Below are 26198 nucleotides of genomic sequence, written 5' to 3'. Positions count from 1 at the left end.
TTGCCTTGCATACACACGGTCACACAAAAGTTCTTTGAACTTCCGACCGTCAAGAACGCGGTGACCAGCCGAGAAAATGAAGTTCAATGCTTCCGAGCATGCGTCGAATTGTTTCCGAGCATGCGTGATTTTTTGCGTGTCCGAATTGCATACAGACGAACGCATTTTCGGATAGGAACTTTTTCTGACCGAAAAATAGAGAGCATGCTCTCAATCTTTTGCTGGCTGGAATTCCGCCAACAAAAGACTGATGGAGTATACACACGGTCGCATTTTCTGACAAAAAGCTCTCATCGGAGTTTTGCTGGCGGCATTTCCGATCATGTGTACGCGGCATAAGATTCTGGCTGCGCAGTGAACAAACGTATGTGAACGAGCGCAATAGCCGCTTGCGCATGCGCACTGCTTACATTGATCTCACGCAGTTCTAAATGTACATGCAGGTGCAACAGGCTTTCTATGAAAAAGTTACTTTCTCATTCTATTTTGGGCATATTTGTTACTTGGGCACTTGTTACTAAACTTCTTCACATCACCCCATAAACTTAGCACCTCTATCTTCTGTCAATATTGATTTGGAGATGCCGTGCGCCATGTCCATAGTGGCGCACAGATTGCATTCTCCCATGCGCCGAGATCGCTGTAGTAAATGGGGGATTCGCGCTTTCGTAAATATGAAAATGTGCGTTACGCCTCGTCATGCGCCTCTACTGATGGCACAGCTTTCGTAAATCATCACCAATGATTCCAGTAAATTATTATATTCTCAAGGTGGCTGCTAGAATAATTTAGCTATGTATGATTTATTAATGTAGCTATTTCTCTACTTTTCTCCAAGTATAAAGGATAAACAATGCATTCCAGATATGTAGGTTTATCATAGGATGAAGTCTCAGAATAACAACTATGGACAGTAGTTCTGAAAGTTCTGCTCATACAATGAAATAATCTGATTCCATACAATTATCTGTATAAATAGCAGCGGCATGGTTTTCACAAACACTATCAAATTAGAGGACGTATACACAGATGTGGTGCGTGATGTGACTGTCTTTTATTACCTGTCCATGAAACTGATGAATGAGAGTTAGATGTGTCTGTAACATTCAGGATTTCTTCCTCTTCTGCATTCAGCCCACAAGTCTTTTTCAGCTCTCATTATACCTATCCTAGTAATCTTCCTCTCAGTAATGAGCCCTCAATCATCACAGCTGTCAAAAACATGAAGATACTGTGGATCAGTATATGTTTGTCTTAGCAGATACTCAGAGGAATGAGTATTGTGGAGACAAGCTTTATGGCCCATCAAGTATTCAAGGAACAAGATAATAAGGATGGGTTCTCCATGATGCACCTTCCTTTCTGGTAGGCTTTACCCATATTTTATTATGTAACACAGATCAAACCTGTACCAGGCAGGTCTGGAGGCTGACTTTGCTGGCCACCTGTTTAAATGCTATTTTCTTGAAGGTCATACTGATTCAAAACAATGTTGTAGACCAGGAGTCCATGTTTAGTTGGATGTTAAAAAAATAATTCAGCACAAGGGTAGCACTTACATTCAGGCTTCATGCACATGGAGCATTAAAAATGCTGCTTTTAGGTGCGTTTGGCATTTTGTTTTTCTTCTGCCCCTAAACAGCCCTCCATGTTAGCCTACGTGTCCATGCACACATGCAATTAGAGGCATTTAGAGGCAGGCTACTGTTAGAAATTCCCATACAGCCTACCTGACAGCCCCCCCCCCCCCCCCCCAGCCGGAAGTAACTGAGAACAAAGATGTATCAGTCCCTTTCTTTGCAGCCTCAGTGGCAAAGATTAATTAATAGGAAGCGCTCTGAAGCTTCCTGCTCGTTCATAAGCTGAATCATAGTAAACACTGTTTACTATGGCTCAGTGATGAATGGACACAGGAGTGATTGGTACGGATCACTCACTGTGTTCACTCAGGAAAGGAAGGGGCCAATAAATTCCCCCTGTGTGCCTGCAGCAGCTGCTGGCAGGAGAGGAGGGAAGCCGGAAGTGCTGTGAGGAAAAGGAGCACACAGGGGGGCCTGAACAGCAGATGCAAGGGGTGCATTTGCTAGAACCACTCCCCAGAAGTGCAGCCAGAGGGAGAAGCTGACAGAGTTGCAGGGAAAGGCAGAAGAGGATTGGTGTATGCAATGAGACAGCACAGCTGGCCCTCCTGCTTTGCAGGTGCCTGGGCCCCCCTTTTGAACTGATGGGGCCTGGGCCCAGTACAGGAGGGCTGGCTGTACTGCCTTATCAGAGGCCCTAGGTAGGGATGTTTAGAGGCAGAAAAAAGAAAAAAAACTGCCAGCACATCCGGGGGCAGCAGCGTTTTGGCAGAAAAAATGATTGACGCGAGAAACTTTTGTAAACGTGTCTAAACGTGCATAAATGCTAGGCACGTGAAGCAGTTGAATTAATTATTATTCTGGGCAATAAAATAAATTAATGCTCAATCGCTTGACGTGCCTTGCATTTACACATTTTTTTTTCTGCCAAAATGCTGCTGCCAGGAGGAAGACATTTAGGAGAGCCGTGCAAACGCCTTGTGTGGATGAGGACAGCAGTAACCATCTGGTGCTGCAGGGACTAATACAGCTGCTGGACCTGTCATAGTCACTCATCAAGATCAGCGACAAAAAAAATTATAGGAAGACACAGCCAAGCAAATAGCATTTTGCAATGGAAGCCAACTGTGCCAACAACCATGTTTCTCTTAGCCCAGGCTGTCTTTAAAGCTCAAATGAATTGTCATCATTTAGTACTGTAATGCAGTCAAGCTGCATATACAGTAATAGGCATTGGTGTCCTGGCTCTCCTGAAACCCCACACATGCCACGAACAGTGTACCAATTAACAGAGCTCCTCAGGGGGCAAACGTTTTGTTGATTGGTGCACTGTTCAGGGGAGGTGTCTGACTGTGAGAGAGCTGTACTGCTGCTTTATGTGATAAAGCCATAGTCCAAATACTAGGGTACTGCAGCACAGGTTATTTTTAAAAAAGTAAAAAAAAAAAAAAAAATGTATTACTGTATAGGCAGTCTAGCGTATAATGCTAAATACCTTCTTGCACAGCTCCGCTGTGCTGTCACATGTCCTCCCCCTGCTCTCCTTCCTGATCTAAGGGTGTACAGTGGGAATGGCTGAGATTTTCCTCTGACGTATGCGAGCTAGCAGAGGGAGAATGCATGACCACACAGCGGCTCTGTGCAAGAAGGTATTTAGCATTATAATAAAAATTTAAAAATGACACACTGTACTTTATATCTTTCTAAAACAGAGGGGATACAAATAATTTATATATACTGTATATTACTTTGCAGCTACAGGGGAATAGATGGAGGAGGGGTGGGGTGGGAAGGAGATCAGCTCACAACACTGACTATAAAAATGAAAGGTGGGGGGGTGAGAGGCGAAGATGCAGAGACTCTGAACACACAGCGGGATAATGGAGGGACATAAACTGATCATGCTATCGTGAATCAGCAGCCATGATTAGCATGGTCAGTACACATAGGGAAACACAGAAACAGGCAGGATCAACCAGGTATTTTAGAACATGTATTGGGACAAATGGCACTGTAAAAGCACTGTGCTATTTATCATGCTTTAAAGGAACAGGAGCACTTTTTTTTTTTGGGTTACAACCACGAACCGCTTGCTGACTGGGCCATAGCCGAAAGATGGCTGCAGCGCGGTCGGATAACTATGGGAGGGTGTTATATAACATCCTCCCAGAATTGCGCTCACGTGCTCGCCGTGTTCACGGGACCCAACGCGTCACAGATCGCTGTAAAGGGCCAATGACAGCGGCCCTTTACCACGTGATCGCTCTGCCCAATGATGGAGCGATCAGAATATAAACAAGCCGGGGTCATCTGGGGGTTCAACTCTCTCCTCTCCTCATACAGATACAGCGTGTGTGGAGAGGAGAGAGATCGAGTGTCCAGCTGTGTCCAACAGTGAGTTTTGAACATCTTTATTGTGCCCAGCAGTGCCCTACAGTGCTACATCAGTGCTCTTCTGTGCCCTGCTGTGCCATTAGTGCCACATCTGTGCCACATCAGTGCCCTACAGTCCCATCAGTGCCACATCAGTGCCACCTGTGCCCATCAGTGCCACTACAGTTCCCATCAGTGCTACATTAGTGCAACTACAGTGCTCATCTGTGCCCCACAGTGCCTTTATTGCCACTACAGTGCCCATCAGTGCCACTACAGTGCCATCAGTGCTCATCTGCATCACTACAGTGCCCATCAGTGCCACTACAGTGCCCATCAATGCCACTACAGTGCTCATTAGTGCCACTACAGTGCCCATTAGTGCACATCAGTGCCCATAAGTGAGTGCTCATCAATGTCACCCTGTCAGTGGATCACATCAGCACCCGTCAGTGCCACCTCATCAGTGCCAGCTAATTAGTGCAGCCGCGGTGCATTAGTGCACATCAGTGCAACCTCATCAGTGCACCCTCATCAGCACCCATCAGTGCACCCTCATCAGCACCAATCAGTGCAGCCTCTTCAGCACCCAGCAGTGCAGCCTTATTAGACCAGCCTCATCAGCACCCATCAGTGTAGCCACATCTGTCCTAGTGTCCCTATCGCACCACAGCCCACAGACACCATGGTGAAAAAATATTTTTTCAGTGATGAGGCATACCAGCATTTTAGCCTGAGCAACGAAAGCAGCGGGGAGATCTCTGAGTCTGCGTCTGATTCTGATTCGACATATGAACCAGTTTTAAGCAGTGGGTCTGCTACAGAATCGGAGGAAGAGGAAAGTGTGCCCATGAAAATAAGGCGTTCTGGTGAGGAGCAGCAGGCTACTACAAGTAGCGCAGTGCCATCCACCATTAGTGCAGTGCCATCCACAAGAAATGGAGTACTGAAACCACTACAACAAAGGCCAAGCACTAGTGGGGTGTCATCTCAGCCCCATAGGGTTAGGACCCATGCCAGCCTTCCCTATGCCCTTCAGAACCCCCTCTGGCTTCCCCCTAATTCCGGAGCAGCAAACATCCCCCCTTTCAGCCCCCAGCCAGGTGTCCAGGTGAACACCAATAATTTTGCCCTTATTGATTTATTACATTTTATTTTTACTGAAGACCTACTATCTTCCATCGTGGCCCAGTGCAACCTCTATGCAGTTCATAGCAAGCAACCATGGTTCAAGTTACGCCCATCCCTATTAGAGAACTTACTGTGGAAGAAATAAAACATTTTTTAGGCTTAGCTTTCAACATGGGACTCACAAAAAAAAAAATGTCTTATACTCCTACTGGTCCACCAACTCCATCCACCACACGCCAATCTTCTCATCCCTTATGCCAAGGTCAAGATACCTAATGATTATGCGGTTCCTCCTTTGTAATGACAACACCCAGTGCCCTCCCCGAAATTACCCAGCTTACGACAAATTATTTAAAATTCAGCCTCTTTTACATTTTTTTCTGAAAAATTCCCCCAGTTAGATATCCCGACCAAAATATCTTTGTGGCAAATTCACAGGCAGGCTGAGCTTCAAACAGTTTATCCCCAGCAAAAGGGCCTGATATGGGGTTAAGCTCTACAAACTTTGTGACCGAGCCACGGAGTACATTTACGCTAGGGATGAGCTTCGAGTTCGAGTCGAACTCATGTTCGACTCGAACATTGGCTGTTCGCCAGTTCGCCGAACAGCGAACAATTTGGGGTGTTCACGGCAAACACCCTTTAAAAGTCTATGGGAGAAATCAAAAGTGCTAATTTTAACCCTGTCATGACTAAGCCTATTTTTGAAATTTGGTGTTTACAAGTTAAAATCCGTATTTTTTGCTAGAAAATTAATTAGAGTACCCAAACATTATATATATATTTTTTACCAGAGAATCTAGAGAATAAAATGGCGAGTGTTGCAATATTTTTTATCACACGGTATTTGTGCAGCGGTGTTTTAAACGCACATTTTTGGAAAAGGGACACTTTCATGAATTTTAAAAAATCCAAACAGTAAAGTTACCCCAATTTTTTTGTATAATGTGAAAGATGATGTTATGCCGAGTAAATAGATACCAAACATGTCACCCTTTATAATTGCACGCACTCGTGGAATGGCGACAAACTACGGTACCTATGAATTTCCATAGGCGACGCTTTAAAAATTTTTTACGGTTACCAGGTTTGAGTTACAGAGGAGGTCTAGGGCTAGAATTATTGCTCTTGCTCTGACGATCGCGGCGATACCTCACATGTGTGATTTGAACACCGTTTACATATGCGTGCGCGACTTCCGTATGCGTTTTCTTCACTGCGTGAGCTCGCGGGGACAGGGGCACTTTAAAAAATTTTTTTTTTTTTTTTTTTATTTATTTATTTATTTTACTTTATAAATTGTGTTTTAAAAAAAAATTTTTTTTTTTACTTTTATTGCTGTCACAAGGAATGTAAACATCCCTTGTGACAGTAATAGGTGGTGACAGGTACTCTTTATGGAGGGATGGGGGGTCTAAAAGACCCCCCATCCCTCCTGTACACTTCAAAGTATTCAGATCGCTGAAAACAGCGATTCTGAATACTGTGTACTTTTTTAAATTCGGCACCATTGGCAGCCGAGTAAACGGGAAGTGACGTCATGACGTCGCTTCCGCGTTTACAACGAGAAGGCTGGAACGAAGCCACCCACAGCTTCGTTCCAGCCCGCCCCCAGCTGCCGAAGGTACCCGATCGGACACCAGGCCTCCCGATCGCACGGGAGGCCCAGTAACAGCGGCAGGAGGCGGCGGGAGGGGGGGGATGTCCCCTCCCGCTCCTCCGGTATAACAACCGAGCGGCTTTTAGCCGCATCGGTTGTTATACTCGGGTAGCCGATCGCCCGCTGGAAACAACGGTACCTGCAGCTGCGGGCATCATCCTGGTATAACCCCGGAAAGCCGAGTACGCATATCTGCGTACGGTCGGCGGGAAGGGGTTAAAGGCTTATATGCATGGTATTGTCATAAAAAGTGTTTGGGGACCTGGGTCCTGCCCCAGGGGACATGTATCAATGCAAAAAGAAGTTTTAAAAATGGCTGTTTTTCGGGAGCAGTGATTTTAATAATGCTTAATGCTTGAAAATAAAAGTGTAATATTCCTTTAAATTTCGTACCTGGGGGGGGTGTCTATAGTATGCCTGTAAAGGGGCGCATGTTTCCCATGTTTAGAACAGTCTGACAGCACAATGACATTTCAAAGGAAAAAAAAGTAATTTAAAACTACTCGCGGCTATTAATGATTTGTTGGTCTGACAATACACATAAAAGTTAATTGATAAAAACGGCATGGGATTTCCCCACAGGGGAACCCTGAACCAAAATTGTGACAGACCTAGCCGGGACAGAGGCTGTTGAAGAGGACTGAATGCAAGCCTCTTGCCTTTTGATTATGGGCCCTGGATTTTCAATGGAACAATACTCTTTGTGAGGTGAATTAGAAATCCAGTCTGAACTGTACCAATCGGACTCAGTCGTGTATATATGTATATATTGTATGTTGCTTGATTCTGTTGGGGACTCCTTGCTGTGGTCATTTGGGATTTGTGTCCCTGAAGAGGGAGGGGGGATTCCTCCAGCAGCCCCCTGCTGATAAGACTGAATTATACTGTTGGGACACATACTGTGAGGAGATGCTGGTGTCATCAACTCCAACTACCTGTGTTTATGTTAATTGAATGAGCTGATCACCTTGTCCTCTATACAATGTAGGAGACGGGACGACTCCTATTGGAGCTGCTGCTATTGTGAGAAAATGTCCTGTGATAATTAACTCAGTCTGGGCAAAAGGTCATGTCTCAGTCACCTAGGCTGTATGAAGGATTAGTTAATTAGCTCATGTTAATTAGGTTAATTAGGTTACGTTTGTATTGTTAGAGTAATATGAGCAGGAGGGTGGAACCTCATCTTCTCCTGTATATAAGACTGTATTCTGGTTCTGAATAAAGTGAGTCCATGTTAGCAACAAGCAAGTGTCGCCTTGTTTTGTGCTCAGAGAGGTTGGAATATCTGATATCTATATACAGACTGGGAGGAAGTGGTATATGACGGAAGCACTCACGCGGAGTGTGGGACGTTCCGTGACAAAAATTAACGAAAAAAATGGCGTGGGGGTCCCCCTAAATTCCATACCAGGCCCTTCAGGTCTGGTATGGATATTAAGGGGAACCCCACGCCAAATTTTTTTTTTAAATGGCGTGGGGTCCCCCCCCAGAAATCCATACCAGACCCTTATCCGAGCATGCAACCTGGCAGGCCGCAGGAAAAGGGGGGGGCGAGAGAGCGACCCCCCCTCATGAACCGTACCAGGCCACATGCCCTCAACATTGGGAGGGTGCTTTGAGGTAGCCCCCCAAAGCACATTGTCCCCATGTTGATGAGGACAAGGGCCTCATCCCCACAACCCTTGGCCGGTGGTTTGGGGGTCTGCGGGCGGGGGGCTTATTGAAATCTGGAAGCCCCCTTTAACAAGGGAACCCCAAATCCCGCCTCCCCCCTGTGTGAAATAGTAATGGGGTACAAAAGTACCCCTACCATTTCACAAAAAAGTGTCAAAAATGTTAAAAATGACAAGAGACAGTTTTTGACAATTCCTTTATTTAAAGTCTTCTTCTTTCCATCTTCTTCGGGTCTTCTTCCTTTTTCCTTCCTTCTGCCTTCGGTTTCTTCCTCCATCTTCTTCTTCCTCTGCTTCTTCCTCCGATCCACTGCTTCTTGCTCCGGTGTTCTCGTCTGGCATTTTCCACCACGTAACGGGTGACCCCGCCCCCCTCTGACGTCACGGGGTAAGCCATAGGGAAGTCCCTGTCAAGTCCCCGTGCGTCAGAGGGGGGCGGGGTCACCGGGTGGCCCTGCCCTCCGTTATATAAGAGGTGTCAGAAGAAGAGAAGCGTTACACAGCGGGAGCCTCCCATGGATGCGGAGCCGCCCAAGAACGAAGCAGGGAAGACGCCGCTGAGGAAGATGCCGGACGAAAACACCGGAGCAAGAAGCAGAGGATCGGAGGAAGAGCCAGAGGAAGAAGAAGATGGAGGAAGAAACCGAGGGAAGAAGGAAGGAAGAAGACCCTAAGAAGATGGAAAGAAGAAGACTTTAAATAAAAGAATTGTCAACATTGTCTCTTGTTATTTTTAACATTTTTGACACTTTTTTTCTGAAATGGTAGGGGTACTTTTGTACCCCATTACCATTTCACACAGGGGGGGGGGATCTAGGGGTCCCCTTGTTAAAGGGGGCTTCCAGATTCCGATAAGCCCCCCGCCCGCAGGCCCCCACAACCACCGGGCAAGGGTTGTGGGGATGAGGCTCTTGTCCCCATCAACATGGGGACAAGGTGCTTTGGAGGGCTACCCCAAAGCACCCTCCCAATGTTGAGGGCATGTGGCCTGGTATGGTTCAGGAGGGGGGGCGCTCTCTCATCCCCCCCTCTTTTCATGCGGCCTGCCAGGTTGCGTCCTCGGATAAGGGGCTGGTATGGATTTTTAGGGGGACCCCCAAGCCATTTTTAAAAAAAAAATTTTTTTCCATTTTGGCGCGGGGTTCCCATCATATCCATACCAGACCTGAAGGGCCTGGTATGGAATTTCGGGGGACCCCCAGCGCATTTTTTTTCTTAATTTTGGTTCGGGGTTCCCCCATGGGGGGATCCCGTGCTGTTTTTATCTAGGAACTTTTATGTGTATTGCCGGACCGACAATTCATTATAGTCACGAGTAGTTTTAAATAACTTTTATTCCTTTAGAAATGTCATTTTGCTGTCAGACTGTTCTAAACACGGGAAACATGCGCAATTTTACAGGCATACTATAGACACCACCCAGGTACGAAATTTAAATTTAAAATTTTACACTTTTATTGTTTCACTTTAAGCATTTTTAGAAATCACTGCTCCCGAAAAAAAAACTTCCGTTTTCAAAACTTTTTTTTTGCATTCATACATGTCCCTGGGGCAGGACTCAGGTCCCCAAACACTTTATTATGACAATAAATTGCATATAAGCCTTTAAAATTAGCACTTTTGATTATTCATGTTCGAGTCTCATAGACTTTAACGGTGTTCGCGTGTTCGAACAAATTTTTTGCCTGTTCGCATGTTCTGGTGCGAACCGAACAGGGGAGTGTTTGGCTCATCCCTAATCTACGCCTTCCTGGTGTATGAAGGGAAGGAAACCAAGCTGCATCCCCCTGAATACCCAGAGTACATTGGAGCCAACAGAAAAGTTGTTTGAGAGCTTGTCTGTCCACTCCTTGAAAAGGGTTACCATCTCTATGTGAATAATTTCTACACAAGCTTGCCCCTCTTCTGCAATCTTTACCAGAGAAATACTACAGCATGTGGTACAGTGAGAGCTAATAGGAAGGGCTTGTTAATGAAAGACTATGACAAGGGGAGACGGTGTCTTTGCGGAACGACCCCTTTGGGTCTGGTATGAATATTAAGGAGAACCCCGAACCAAAATTTTTTAAAAAATTGTGTGGGGGTCCCCCCAAATTCCATACCAGGCCCTTCAGGTCTGGTATGGATATTAAGGGGAACCCTGGGCCAAATTTTTTTTTAAAATGGCGTGGGGGTCCCCCTAAAAATCCATACCAGACCCTTATCCGAGCAAGCAACCTGGCAAGCCGCAGGAAAAGAGGGGGGAAGAGAGAGCGCCCCCCCTCCTGAACCGTACCAGGCCACATGCCCTCAACATGGGGAGGGTGCTTTGGGGTAGCCCCCCAAAGCACCTTGTCCCCATGTTGATGAGGACAAGGAGGGGGGCCACTCTCTAGTCCCCCCTCTTTTCCTGCGACCTGACAATACCATGCATATAAGCCTTTTAAAATTAGCACTTTTGATTTCTCCCATAGATTTTTAAAGGGTGCTCCGTGGCTTTCGAATTTGCCGTGAACACCCCAAATTGTTCGCTATTTGGCGAACAGGTGAAAACCTGATGTTCGACGCGAACATCGGGCTCATCCCTATTAGTGAAGTAGGTTAAACATAATTGTCATTTACCTCCATACTCCTTATGCAACTGCACTAAACTGTACCTACCTGTGCCTGCTCTGGAACTGACCCTGGACTGTTTGACCATGTTTTTTGCCTGCCTCTTGGACTGATCTTTTACCCTGCTACTGAATTAGTGGGATTCATAACACAGGGGTCTCACGTATGTGAGGGGCTTCAGAATTCTCATTCCCGGATTCGGGTCTGGAGACCGGAGGCGTCAAAGAGATTTGGGTGGGAGAAGTCTACTCCTGTCCCCATTCTTTCCTTGCCTGCCTCCTATACTATGGACCATATTCCTGCCTACTACCAGAACCAATATTTTGGCTCTTCTGGCAATATCTTCACCTGCACTGACCCTGTACTGTATATGGACAGTATCCCTTCCTGTTCTGACTATGGACAATATTCCTGCCTGCTGCCTGGACAATTCCATTAGCTGTCGCTGACCACATCCTTGCCTGCTGCCTGGATCAGTGCTCTCCTCCTATGGACAACTGCACTACTAAAACCACAGGTAATCTTTTGTTTACCCTTTGCTCAGCAGAATGTATTTTGGGGTGTAATTCTTGGTATGTACATGCTATGTGTTAGAAATATGAAGGGCCTTCAAAAATGTGATAGGTTGTCAGGAAATTAGATAATTAGGTAATTTATGTCCCTAGAACACCTGATGGTGCTCTTTGGATGTTGGGCTTCTGTATGTGGCCAGGCTGTGTAAAAATCTCACACACGTGGTATCACCATACTCAGGAGGAGTAGCAGAATGTATTCTTGGGTGTCATTTTTGGTATTTACATACTATGTGTTAGAATTATCTTATAAATGGACAACTTTGTGTAAAAAAAAAATGTGTTTTCATTTTCTTTCCACATTTTCAAAGCACTTGTGGAAAAAATGACATGCTCAAAAGACTCATTATGCCTCATAGATTATACGTTGGGGAGTTTGCTTTCCAAAATGGGGTCATTTTTTGGGAGTTTCCATTGTCCTGGTGCTCCAGGGCCTTCAAATGTGTGATATGTTGTCAGGAAATTAGATACAGTATCTCACAAAAGTGAGTACAGCCCTCACATTTTTGTAAATATTTTATTATATCTTTTCATGTGACAACACTGAAGAAATGACACTTTGCTACAATGTAAAGTAGTGAGTGTACAGCTTGTATAACAGTGTCAATTTGCTGTCCCCTCAAAATAACTTAATACACAGCCATTAATGTCTAAACCGCTGGCAACAAAAGTGAGTACACCCCTAAATGAAAATCTCCAAATTGGGCCCAAAGTGTCAATATTTTATGTGGCCACCATATTTTTACAGCATTGCCTTAACCCTCTTGGGCATGGAGTTCACCAGAGCTTCACAGGTTGCCACTGGAGTCATCTTCCACTCCTCTATGACGACATCACGGAGCTGGTGGATGGTAGAGACCTTGCGTTTCTCCACCTTCTGTTTGAGGATGCCCCACAGATGCTTAATAGGGTTTATGTCTGGAGACATGCTTGGCCAGTCCATCACCTTTACCCTCAGCTTCTTTAGCAAGGCAGTGGTCGTCTTGGATGTGTGTTTGGGGTTGTTATCATGTTGGGATACTGCCCTGCGGCCCAGTCTCTGAAGGGAGGGGATCATGCTCTGCTTCAGTATGTCAAAGTACATGTTGGCATTCATGGTTCCCTCAATGAACTGAAGCTCCCCAGTGCAGCCCCAGACCACGACACGCCCACCACCATGCTTGACTGTAGGCAAGACACACTTGTCTTTGTACTCCTCACCTGGTTGCTGCCACACACGCTTGACACCATCTGAAGCAAATAAGTTTATCTTGGTCTCATCAGACCACAGGACTAGGGATGAGCCGAACACCTCCCCCGGCACCAGAACCTGCGAACGGACCAAACCAAAAATTTGCACGAACGTTAGAACCCCATTGAAGTCTATGGGACTTGAACGTTCAAAATCAAAAGTGCTAATTTTAAAGTCTAATTTGCATGGTATTGTCCTAAAAAGGGTTTGGGGACCCGGGTCCTGCCCCAGGGGACATGTATCAATGCAAAAAAAAAGTTTTAAAAACCGCGTTTTTTTCGGGAGCAGTGATTTTAATGTTGCTTAAAGTAAAAAAAAAAAAAAAAAAAGTGAAATATTCCTTTAAATATCGTACCTGGGGGTGTTTATAGTATGCCTGTAAAGTGGCGCGTGTTTCCCGTGCTTAGAACAGTCCCTGCACAAAATGACATTTTTAAAGTAATAAAAGTCATTTAAAACTGCTTACGGCTTTAATGTAATGTCTGGTCCCGGCAATATGGATAAAAATCAGTGAGACAAAAGGAAAGACGTGGGGCCCCAGGCCCTCTGAACAGCAGTATACAGGCGGTGCAAACAAGACAGGGACTGTAGGTTTGTTGTTAAGTAGAATCTGTTTGTAATTTTGAACTGGTACATTTTTAAAGTGTAGCTCCAGCCAAAAAATCTATTTTTAAGCTTTTTGGAAAACATAGGGAAGGGTTATCACCCCTGTGACATTTGTTTTGCTGTCTGTGCACCTCTTCAGAAGATTTTACCTCACTTTCTGTCCCAATGACAAATGTTTTTTGCCAATTTGGGGTTTTTAGTGAAACAAGGATTGGTGATAAAGCATCAGTGGAAAGGAGACACGTTTTTCCCATATTAACTCTTACAGGAGAGAATTTCCTTTCCTAGGGGTAGATTTCATCTCACTTCCTGTTGTCTCCTTCCGTTTGCAAGTAGGAGTCGTTTGTAAGTTGGATGTTTGAAAGTAGGGGCCTGCCCTATATACTCTGCAGAAATTGTGGCCTTAGGTGTTGGTGTTGCCACAACCCTGTAAGCCCTCACAGTTACTCTTGGTGGGCGCAGGAACGGGCTCCGCTGTGAAATATTAGATCAAGAATAGTAATTACATGCACCTGTTGAACAGGGGCAGAAAAATTGGGCCTTTGGTGGTGGTGGTGGTGTTGCCACAACACTGTAAGTCCTCACAGTTACTCTTGGTGGGAGCTGGAACGGGTCCTGCTGTGAAATATTAGATCAAGAATTGTAATTACATGCACCTGTTGAACAGGGGCAGAAAAATTGAGCCTTTGGTGGTGGTGGTGCTGGTGCCACAACACTGTAAGTCCTCACAGTTACTCTTGGTGGGCGCAGAAACGGGCCCTGCTGTGAAATATTAGATCAAGAATTGTAATTACATGTCCCTGTTGAACAGGGGCAGAAAAATTGGGCCTTAGGCACTGGTGCCACAACAGTGCAACCCCTCACAGATACTCTAGTTGGAGCGCAGGAATGAGCCCTCCTGCAAAATATTGCATCAAAAATTGTAATTACATGCCCCTGTTAAACAGGGGCTGAAAAATTTGGCCTAAGCCACTGGTGGCAGCGCTCAGAACCAAAAATATTCTTACAAGCTATCAGCATGATCATTGAGGAGGAAGAGGATAGTCACTCAGCATTACAGGAAAGTCACTCAGCATCAGCATAGGCAGTCTTGAAGGGATCTGACATTTCAAAAAAAAATTATTCGGTTACATCAGCATCAGGTGCTTGGTAGCTGGTGGTGATCCAAGACTGATTCATTTTTATGAAGGTCACTCGATCGACCGAGTCGGTGGACAGGCGCACCCTGTGATCGGTTACAAAACCTCCAGCAGCACTGAATGTGCGTTCCGAAAGAGCGCTGGATGCAGGACAGGCCAGTAGCTCAATTGCATACTGTGCAAGCTCTGGCCAGTGATCCATCCTCAAGACCCAGTAACCCAGAGGATTTTTGGTGGGAAAGGTGTCCAAGTCAGATCTTGCCCCTAGGTATTCCTGCACCATGTAAAACAGACGCTGGCGATGGTTGCTGGAACCGATCATACCTTGGGGCTGCGGACTAAAAAATTGTCTGAACGCATCGGTCAGACAGCCACCTTCTCCACCGCTCCTTCTTTGACTGACCGAAGCCTCAGCAACACGTTGTCCAGGAACAGGAATTTGTAACCTCCCAGTCTCTGGTGGGATCAAGGAGGATCAAGGAGGGTTGCCAGCCAGCCTTCCGCAGGCTTTGCAGGATCAGGGAGGCCATGCAGCGTAGGTTTGCTGAGGCATTCAGTCCGGAGTCCTCTGGGTCACTAAGGACGACATCCGCAGCCACCTCCTCCCAGCCACGTACAAGCCCATGGGTTTCTTGGGACTGTAAATGATCCCTTAAAGACTGCTGCTGATGCTGAGTGCCAGCTTCACCTCCATGCTGACACAATCCTCCTCTTCCTCCTCCTCCTCCTCGTCCTCTTCCTGTGTGATCGGTGGGCACGCAGGAACACTGTCTGGATAAAGGGGGCCTTGAGAGCTAAGGAAGTCCTCCTCTTCCTGCCTCTGTTCTGCCTCAAGTGCCCTGTCCATTATTTCACGCAGCGTGTGCTCCAACAGGTGGACAAAGGGGACAGTGTCACTGATGCATGCACTGTCACTGCTCACCATCCTCGTGGCCTCCTCAAATGGTGACAGGACAGTGCATGTATCCCTGATCATGGCCCACTCGTGTGGGGAAAAAAAAAACAAGCTCCCCTGACCCTGTCCTGGTGCCATAGTTGCACAAGTACTCATTGATGGCCCTTGGCTGCGTGTGCAGCCGCTGCAGCATGGCCAACATTGAGTTCCACCTGGTGGGCACGTCACAGATTAGGCGGTTCTTGGGCAGGTTAAATTACTTTTGGAGGTCAGACAGCTGAGCACTGGCAATATATGGCCTGCGGAAATGCACACAGACTTTCCTGGCCTGCCTCAGGACATCCTGTAAGCCTGGGTACCTGCCCAAGAACCGCTGCACCACCAAGTTAAGGATGTGAGCCAAACAGGGCACATGGGTCAGTTGTCCCTGTTGGAGGGCGGAGAGGAGGTTGGTGCCATTGTCACAAACCACCATACCTGCCTTAAGCTGGTGTGGCGTCAACCACCTCTGAACCTGCCACTGCAGAGTTGACAGAATCTCTGCCCCAGTGTGGCTCCTGTCCCCCAAGCACACCAGCTCAAGCACAGCATGGCATCTTTTGGTCTGCGTGCTTGCGTAGCCCCTTGAATGCCTACGGAGGAACAGCTGGTTCTGAAGTCAAATCAGCACAGGAAGAGGCCATGGAGGAAGAAGAAGAGGAGGGGTGGAGGAGAGAGGTGTGGCAGAATCACCACTAGTAGTATTTTGGAGGTGTGGAGGCAGTACAACCTCCAACACTACTGCACCCTGTCCTGCATCCTTCCCAGCTGCCAGAAGAGTTACCCAGTGCGCGGTGAAAGATAGGTAACGTCCCTGTCCATGCCTGCTGGACCATGAGTCAGCGGTAATATGCACCTTACCGCTGACCGCCCTGTCCAGCGAGGCCAAGACATTGCCTTCCACATGCCGGTAGAGAGCCGGAATCACCTTCCATGAGAAAAAGTGGCGTTTGGGAACCTGCCACTGAGGTACCGCACATTCCACAAACTCATGGAAGGGGGCAAAGTCTACCAACTGAAAAGGCAGCAGTTGAAGTGCTAGCATTCTAGCCAAGCTAGCATTCAACCGCTGGGCATGTGGATGGCTGGGAGCAAACTTCTTTTGGCGGTGCAGCAGCTGGGGCAGGGAAATTTGCCTGGTACAATCTGACGTTGGTGTACCGATAGCAGATTGCCCCCAAGTACTTGGCTGTGACACAGCTATTTCTACACCTTCATTCCTCTCAGTGCAGGTCTCAGAGAGGATTGAAGGTATAGTGGGGTTGGAGATCCAAGCTGATGAGAAGCAAGGAGAGGTCCTCTTTGTTCTTTGGTGTGGGTCGCTTAGGTACGCTTGCCAACGAACTGCCTGGCAGGTCAACATATGTCTGGTCAAGCATGTGGTGCCCAAGCGGGAGATGTTTTGGCCACGAGAGATACGCTTGAGACATATGTTGCAAATAGCAATGGTGGGATCTGATGCACACGTCTCAAAAAAGGCCCACACCAAAGAACTTTTGTAATAACGCGCAGAGACAGCAGCGCCCTGCACATGCGGAGCTCTGCGGTGTGATGCAGTCGGTGTGCTGCCCTTAATCTGGTCCCTGGAGGGCATCCTGCCTCGTTGGTGATGTGCCTCCTCCTCCTCTCTCCTATCAGGCACCCACGTGGAGTCAGTGACCTCATCATCCCCTCCCTCCTCATCACTGGACCAAAGCTGGCAGTATGCTGCAGCTGGGGGAACATGACTGCCAGATTGCTGCCCTTCTTGGGCACCCCCTCTCTCTGGGCTCATGTTACTGCCTTCCTCTAGCTGGTTACCATCATCGGAGCCTTCAAAACGCTGGGCATCCTCCTGGAGCCTGTACCCAACACTGTGGTCAAACAGTTCGGGGGACTCCTCAGGAAGACATGGTGGGGCTAGGAAAGGAGTGACTGATGCCATTGAGCCGAGGAAAGAGGCCGTGTTGGCAGCTGCTTTGCCAGACAAAGTACCCTGAGCCTGGGTGAGAGGATGAGGAGGATGAGGACGGCTTGGTCATCCACTCTACAAAGTCTTCCGCATGTTGCGGCTCAACACGGCCAACTGACGAAAAAAAGGACAAGCGTGTCCCACGGCCACGTGCTGATGAGGATGCACCGTCTCCACGACCAGCACTGTTGCCTCTAGACACAGAGCCTGCTTGCCCTCTTTTATTGGCTTGTGACTGTCTGCCTCTCCTTGTTGGCCTTCCAAACATACTAATGGCCTGCAGTGAGATGTAGCTGCACAAAGCTGGGATGTATATATATACTGATACTACAGCTAGCAGAATCAACTGCCTGCCTGTAGTATTATTAGTATGAGAAAACCAACAATTGTCTTCAGGTAGCTTTAGGTGCACACTGTGCAGAGGACGCAGTACACTAACTGTAAATACTGTAGCTGCCTGCCTGTGGTATTAATAGGAGCAGAAAAACAGCAATTGTCTCCAGGTAGCTTTAGGTGCACACTGTGCAGAGGACGCACTACACTAACTGTAAATGCTGTAGCTGCCTGCCTGTGGTATTAATAGGATCAGAAGAACACCACTAATTTTCTTCAGGTAGCTTTAGGTGCACACTGTGCAGATGACACAGTACACTAACTGTAAATACTGTAGCTGCCTGCCTGTGGTAATAATAGGAGCAGAACAACAGCAATTGTCTCCAGGTAGCTTTAGGTGCACACTGTGCAGAGGACGCACTACACTAACTGTAAATGCTGTAGCTGCCTTCCTGTGGTATTAATAGGATCAGAAGAACACCACTAATTTTCTTCAGGTAGCTTTAGGTGCACACTGTGCAGAGGACACAGTACATTAATGCCCCGTACACACGGTCGGATTTTCCGATGGAAAATGTCCGATCGGAACGTGTTGTCGGAAATTCCGACCGTGTGTGGGCTCCATCGGACATTTTCCATCGGATTTTCCGACACACAAAGTTTGAGAGCAGGAGATAAAATTTTCCGACAACAAAATCCGATCGTGTCAATTCCGACCGTGTGTGGCCTGTTCCGACGCACAAAGTGCCACGCATGCTCAGAAGAAATTTCGACACGAAAAAGCTCGGTCTGGTAAAATTAACGTTCGCAATGGATACAGCACTTTCGTCACGCTGCAATGTTAAAAATGGTTTAATACAGCGCACTCTCTTCTTCTTTATAATGTGACAAGAATTAAGTAGTTTTGCTGCTCATATTCACACACACTTCTCACAAACTTATTTTTTTGTTTTTTTCTTGGGATTCCCTTAATATATTGTTATTTGTCACATCTGACAGAATGTTTTTTTTTTTGTTTTGTTTTTTTTGGCTTTAAAGCTATTTTTGGTTTAGATTTTATGTTTGTATTTTTTCCAAGGCTGATCTTTGTTTAATGTTATTTTTAGTTTTACTCCAGACTATTTTTGTGTGTGTTTTGTGTGTCAAGTTACCACAACACCATTGATATCTTTTATTATTTAATCTCAAGGAGATTGTTTGTTGTTGGTGTCCCTTGTTAATTTCACATTGTCTTTTTGATATGTACCTGAATCCTCACAAACAAACTGTCCTTTTTCAAGTAAAACACACATAGGCAAGTATAATTCAAAACAAAAATCCTTTATTAAGGGCTCAGAACCAAACAAAGAGGGAGGCAACACTGGATCAGCAGGAGAAATTATCGAAGCCTGGGACCCCCAGGGCAGACAACAATTCTTGAACATCAAAATTGGTGGCCTGAGGAGTCCATATGTAAGGGAGGGCAGTCTGGTCCAGAAGTCGCAGAGATCCGGAAAGCAGCAGATGACATCTGTGTCCCCAGGCTGTGGTACCACAAGAGGCTGCATCTTTTGGCCGACCAGACTGGATCCAGGGTCATCACTTTCTGGTCTTCCTTCCACGCTTCATTCCAGGCTGTGGCTGTGCTGTTGGATATGTGGCAGGAGGAGGAGTAGGACCTGGAGGAGGAGGAGGACTGGGAGGACATGGAGGAGAAGGAGGAGGAGGAGAAGGAGGAGGAGGAGCAGGACCTGCAGGAGGAGGAGGAGGACCATCTGTGAGTTCGCAAAGGTGTGTCTGAGATGTAATTTGGCCCCTCATACCTTTTTTAAGAGCCTCCAATATGAGTGACTCACACATGAGTTGTTGTCCCTCCTCCATCCTCTGCATTTTTGAGGCAATGATGGCAGCAATGTCCTCCTGCACAGTGTGTGGTGCTCCCAGGGCCTCTGTAGCCCTCCAAAAGAGGCCTATGGCAGCCTCCTCTAGGGCACTCCTCCTCCTGCCACTTTCTCTTTCCAGGGGGAGTGGAGGGACCGGCATATCAGGCAGCCGGCTCGGCCCGGCCACCTCCTGGCTGATACTTCCCTGTGTATGAAAAAGGTACATGGTTTTAGTTTTTGCATCATCAATCACAATCATAAATTAGTACTCCAAACTAACATCTAGTTAACATCATTGATTGGACAACCTGAACTATTTAGAGGAATGCTATACCTGGCTCAAGCTGGGCTCCTCCACATGTTGTTGTCTGGAAGGCCCAGGTTGGGCGTCAGAAGCCTCAGCCGGGGGGGGGAAGGAAGCGTGGAAGGAAGACTGGAGAGGGATGGCCTGGGTTCAGTCTGGCCTGCCAGAAAATGCAGCCTGTCATAGTACCACATCCTGGGGAGATAGATGTCATCTGCTGCTCCGGATCTCTGCGAATCCTGGACTTCCTGGCGCTCCCTTACATAAGTGCTCCTCAGGCCACCAATTAAGATCTTCAAAAATGTGATGTCTGCTGTGGGGATCACCTGCTTCACAATTTCCAACAATTTATCCAGTGCTGCCTTCCTCTTTGTTTGGTTCTTGTAATGTGGGTTGTTGATCTCCCACAGACATGGCAGCTCCCTTAACATATCAATGAATAGTGACATGAAGTCATTATCTTTTAATAAGATATCCATGTTCGCTGCAAGACACAACACAAGACAAAGCCTAATGTCAGACAAAACTCTCCTAATCTTGTTACAATATAGGCCTCAATCTAGAAGCAGTATAGGCACAAGTTTGGCTCTTACCTTCGTTCTTATGATCGGCGCATCCAATGCTCCTTCCTCCGCTCACAGATCGTACGTAATACGCACGTGTGTTACGCTTTATATACACTGCGCATGCGTGTAACTCCGCCCGCCCCTGACGTTCTTTCTAGTCTATTCCCCGCCCCTTTTCGTTCGGCGCAGTGGGTGAAGAGCACATGGCGGAGTCACAGCAGGTGCGTGCTAATTATAGCAACGAGGAGGAGGCGGAGGAAAGCCCGGAGACAGAAACGTCCCGATCCAGAAGGAGACGATTTAAGGCCACAAATATGTCCTTTGGGGAGATGTTGGAGATGGTGGACATCCTGAAGAAGGCCGACTATGACGGAAAGTATGGACCTTACCCCAACCCCAATATCAGAAAGGCCAAGATCATGGCGAAAGTGGTCAAAAGTCTGCACAGGAATTTCGGGGCACGACGATCGAAAGATCAGCTCAGGAAGCGGTGGTCGGACCTGAAATTACGAGAACATGAGCAGTACAGAAAGATCCGGAGAGTGCTGCAAAAAAGTAAGTAGTTGTGCTGTGTTCATATTCTTTTTGTCTTACGTTCGTGCTGCTCCATATGCTTTTCTTAATTTTACAGTTTAAAATGTCAATTTTAATGTTCATGGGCCCATTATTCGTTCGTATCAAACATTTTTTTTTCGCCCTCTAAAACACCATTGTTTAGGCCATATGCATTTTCCTACATTTTTTAGGGCCTACTTGGATGCAAAATATTTGGTTGTATAGATGGGTTTGTTACTAGAATGAAATGCAAACTAGATTCTGTGTAAGGAGAGGACACTCAGCAGCTGTTTTCACATCTGGACACTGGAGCACTAGTGTGGGACACAAGAACACCATTTTTATTAGGGGGGGCACACAGGTGCACCAGTGCATACTATAGGGGGGTCTTCATCTGTGAAGCTTGTACTAAACAGGTAAAGTATTGAAGCTTGACAAAGGCCAATAAAAAAGCGACATCTTGGAACTCTGCTAAAATTGACAATTGTACCCCACTTCCAAGCAATGTTTCCTATTTATAGTTCTGCCATCAAATATCTGTGTGCTAATTATACCATTTTTGTTTTACATAGGGGAGAAAAGACTCGGAGGACACCCCTCATCCGAGGAGTCCAGAGACCCCCCACCTCTGGAAGAAGGTGAAATACCCCCAACCCAAGTGGAGCAGGAGGAGGAAGCAGATGTGGTTGAAATTGGCACCACAACAGGTGAGTGTCTGCGACCACAGGCTCAGGTAAGAGATGTATGCTGACAGATTTTTGATACCTGTTTTTGTTTGGTTTCTCTCTTTTTAGGTGATCGTGATGTTAGGGATCGAAATCCTTTCACATCAGAAAGTGCCCAGATCCTGATCGGGGAGATAATGGGGTGTAATTTAGAATTGGAAAACCTCAAGAAAAAATAAATGATGTGATTCAAAAAAATAATAACATCATTGATGTTTTGGGGCGAATTTAAAACCCCACAAAATCACTTTTTTTTGTGTGGTACAATGTTTTAAATATTTTAGCAATGTTTGGAAAAGCCAAATTTGGAGGATGCACACAGTGTGCCAACATGTGCTATCTGCCATCACGGGAGATCAATGGACGCATTTTGGGGGTGCAACCCCTTCCTCAATAATAAAGTAGCTGAGAGGAAGGGCTTGCTCCCACAAAACACGTCCCTTGATCCCCCGTGATGGCAGCTAGCACATGTTGACATTCGTAAATTGGTGTGCATCTTCCAAATTTGGCTTTTCAAGGGGTGATTTGACCCCATCTGAACGCAATATCAAACACAGTTCCTAAATACTCATGTCTGATATTGCCTTCAAGTTTTACCAAATGTGAACTTTGTAAGTTCAAGTTTTTTGTCTTTCTTGTTGGTTTTACACAGGCCTATTTTATCGTAAATGGAAATTTCTATTTTTGATAATGCCACCCCAAAAATTGTTATACAACAAACATGTTGGTTTGTTCAAAAAACCTTTTCTAAATGCACATGTGATTGTGCAGGTATTAAAAAGTTTGTTAATCAATAATGTGTGGATTATTGTCTCAACGCTACAACACTTTTGGGGTGATGTAATTGCTGTTTTATGAGAAAATGGGGGTTATTTCCTAAGGGCAAATCCTCTTTGCACTACAAGAGCATTTTCATTGCAGTTTCAAGAGCACTTGTAGTATAAAAAGTGTATACGCCTTTAGTAAATAACAGCCAACAGTGCTTTGTATAAGGTTACACAATCACGCCATTTTCAGGACTCCCCACATTGCTGTCAGGGTCAGCTAAAACAAACACAAGCAGTAAATGTCCACAAAGAATTTCTTTTTTTTTGCTTTTTTATTTGAAAAAGGCTTCACAAATTTGAAGGCATATTGATGGCCCCCCTACCCGCAAAGAACTCCAGGTATCGTAACCGGACATCACGGCACTCAGGGAGGGCAAGCCAGGATGGCCACTTTCAAGCGCCGTCAGGGTTGTTTCAGATATCACTCTGGCCTCAGGCCCAACTGAGCCAGCATAGTTGGCAGAATGTTTCCGTAAAAAGTTATGGAGAATACAGCACGCCATGATTATATGATTAAGTTTATACTCCGCCATATGGATAGGTGTCAGAAATAGGCGGGACCGGCTGCCAAGGATTCCAAATGTGTTCTCCACCACTCTTCGGGCTCTGGCCAGCCGGTAATTAAAAACCCTCTGTTCCGGGGTGAGGGTCCTCATAGGGAATGGCCGCATAAGGTGGTCCCCCAGCGCAAACGCTTCATCAGCAACGAACACGAATGGTAGTCCTTCCACATTGTCCTCTGGAGCTGGCAAGTCCAAGCTGCCATTCTGGAGACGCCTGTAGAACTCCGTCTGGGCGATGACTCCACCATCGGACATCCGGCCATTCTTCCACACGTCCACATACAAGAAGTCGTAATTAGCCGACACCGCCGCCAACATCATAATACTATTGAACCCCTTATAGTTGAAATAGTATGACCCCGAGTTGGGTGGTGGGATGATGTGGACATGTTTCCCATCAATTGCCCCTCCGCATTTAGGAAAGTCCCACCGCTGGGCAAAGTGGAAGGCCACAGTCTGTCATTCCTGTGGCGTGGAAGGAAACTGTTGAGGAAAAAAAAAAAAATTAATATTTTTGCACAGAAACATGGCAAGCAGATTAGGCACAAACATTCTGGGGCAACCTCCAGATAGCATTTATTAAGGGGAATTTTACAACACCAAAGTATAAGGTACACCTATCATATTCCCCCCCCCCTCTCATGGGCCATTTCTAACATTATGGGGGGTGTGGAAATCTTGGACAGGTAACCCTCTTCACTTCATTGAGAGATGAATGCCTAAATACAGGGTATTACTTGGAACAGCCCCTCCTTTTAGTTACACTATTGGCAGCCCACTGGACAGGTAAGAAGTGTCCGAATACAAAGATAAAAATACACACTGTGCACATTTGAGCACATTTGAAAATTCTGCTATTACCTGTCTCAAGATAATAATAGGATCTTAAAAATTCAAACATTACCATTTGAAAGTATACAGGCAGGCCCTTGCACTACATGCTTTGGGGAATTCATCCATAAATCAGAGCACAAAAGAGATGGGTATAGTGTGTATGGGTTTGGCAAAGTCAGCAGATAGATGATTGAGGATAGATAGAGAGTTGGGATCAGCTGACTTAGCAGTTGGGGGAGGGAGGGTTAATAAAAATGATTTGGGGACACCACAAAAAAAAAGCCTCTGGCACTCTGCCTGAATTTAAAGCACAAATCACATTTCTAAACATTTTAGGGGGTGTTTGGGGTAAAGCACTACTATGGAGCTGATAAAATACATTGTTTTAAGTGACTACATGCGGTGAATATAGGGCCCGTAGAGCATGCTGGGGAGGTTAGTGAAGGACAATCTGTCTGAAGGACTAAAAAAATTAATTACATAAAAATCCAGCATGCATGAGGACAAAGGGGACATTCACAGCATATTACAATCATGGTAATTAGGGAATGAGGAAAGAAATACAATATATTAGCAAACATTAAATACAATAAAATGTGATGTTAAAGGATAAAAATCTTACCTTCATATACTCCTTCTGCAGGACCTGGATGATGGCAGAACAGGTCTCTGGGATGATGATACTCAGAGCCTGGGGGGAGATGCCTGTCGAGAACTTCAAGTCCTGCAGGCTTCTCCCTGTCGCCAAGTACCGCAGGGTAGCGACGAGCCTCTGCTCCGGAGTGATGGCTTGCCTCATGCAGGTATCCTGCCTGCTAATATAAGGGGTCAGCGAAGCCAACAAATGGTGAAAAATGGGGTCCGTCATCCTGAGAAAGTTCCTGAAATCATCAGGATTATTCTCACGGATCTCACGGAGCAAAGGCATATGAGAGAACTGGTCACGCTGAAGCAACCAATTCTTGGTCCATGAACTCCTCCCCACCCTGTTCATGGACTGGACTTGTGTCAAGGTCAGGACCCCAACACCAAGCCCCCGCACAGCACGAACTCTTCGAGGAGTACGCATACGCAACATGGCTAGAAAACGGTCGGCTGCTCAGAATGAAGTAACAGAATGCATTGAAGAACAGCAAGGCCTGTGAAGAGCGACCTGAAAAACAGTAACGAATGAACAAGAACAAAATGACTAATTAAAGTCACGCGGAACTTGCTTGCACGCACTGAAGAGCAGATACAAACCCACAAGCACAAACTGAACAGCAGAAAACGATCTGAAAACCACGAGTCTGAAAAAGCGCGAATCATCTCTCACTAAACTTTTACTAACACGAGATTAAAAAATACTCAAAAACACTGCGCTTACTCTATAATAGCAACTCGCACACAAAATAAGGAAATTTGTAAACAGTATGGGTATATATAGTGCAGCGCTAGTTTGGATCACAAATAAATGTTAAATTGACAAAAAACAGATGTATTCAACCGTTTGTTCGGATCACATTACATTCAGAATAGTACAGAGAAAGACCTCAATAAGTATCTGTTTGCATAGAAAATCTGAGGATCAATAGAGAGGTGGTGGTGTCCAAACAACGCGTAGATGAATTGAGAGAGGCAACACACAATAATAGGATCAGAAAAATTAAATGTATCCCACCATTTTGTTCATAACATATATTCAAAATGGTACTGAGAAGGGTTTCAATAAGTATCTGTTGCATAGAAAATCTGGAGACCAGATAGAGAGTCCCAAACAGATGGTGGTGTCTATACACCGCGTAGATAAATCGAGAAGAGGTAATACACAATGATAGAATCCCCCGTATGGATACCCCAGAGGAAGTCTGAGTAGACGAAACGCGTCGGGAGACTCCACTGCCTGCCATTAGTTTTATTATAAGCGCTTTTTAACATGGAGAATGTAAGTGTTTTACCTTAATAAATTTTACGTTAAGAAAACGGTATTATACTATGTGGCCCCTTTTCTTACCTTTTATGAGCCACCACGAAATCGGGGTATACATGAAAGAATTCTGTTGGGAGCCCTAGAAACGGCATCTGGATTCCGCATTGTTCCATCGGGAGATCCTACTTCATTGCCCGGTGGCAACACAAGCATTTCTGACTCAGGGGATATATGTCTCTGTGAGTCCAACGGTTCCGTTAAGCCTGCATTGCTTCCAT

The sequence above is a fragment of the Aquarana catesbeiana genome, linkage group LG03, assembly GCF_042186555.1.
Source record: "Aquarana catesbeiana isolate 2022-GZ linkage group LG03, ASM4218655v1, whole genome shotgun sequence".
In the NCBI taxonomy this organism is placed as follows: domain Eukaryota; kingdom Metazoa; phylum Chordata; class Amphibia; order Anura; family Ranidae; genus Aquarana; species Aquarana catesbeiana.
Note: the sequence above shows the minus strand (reverse complement) of the source record.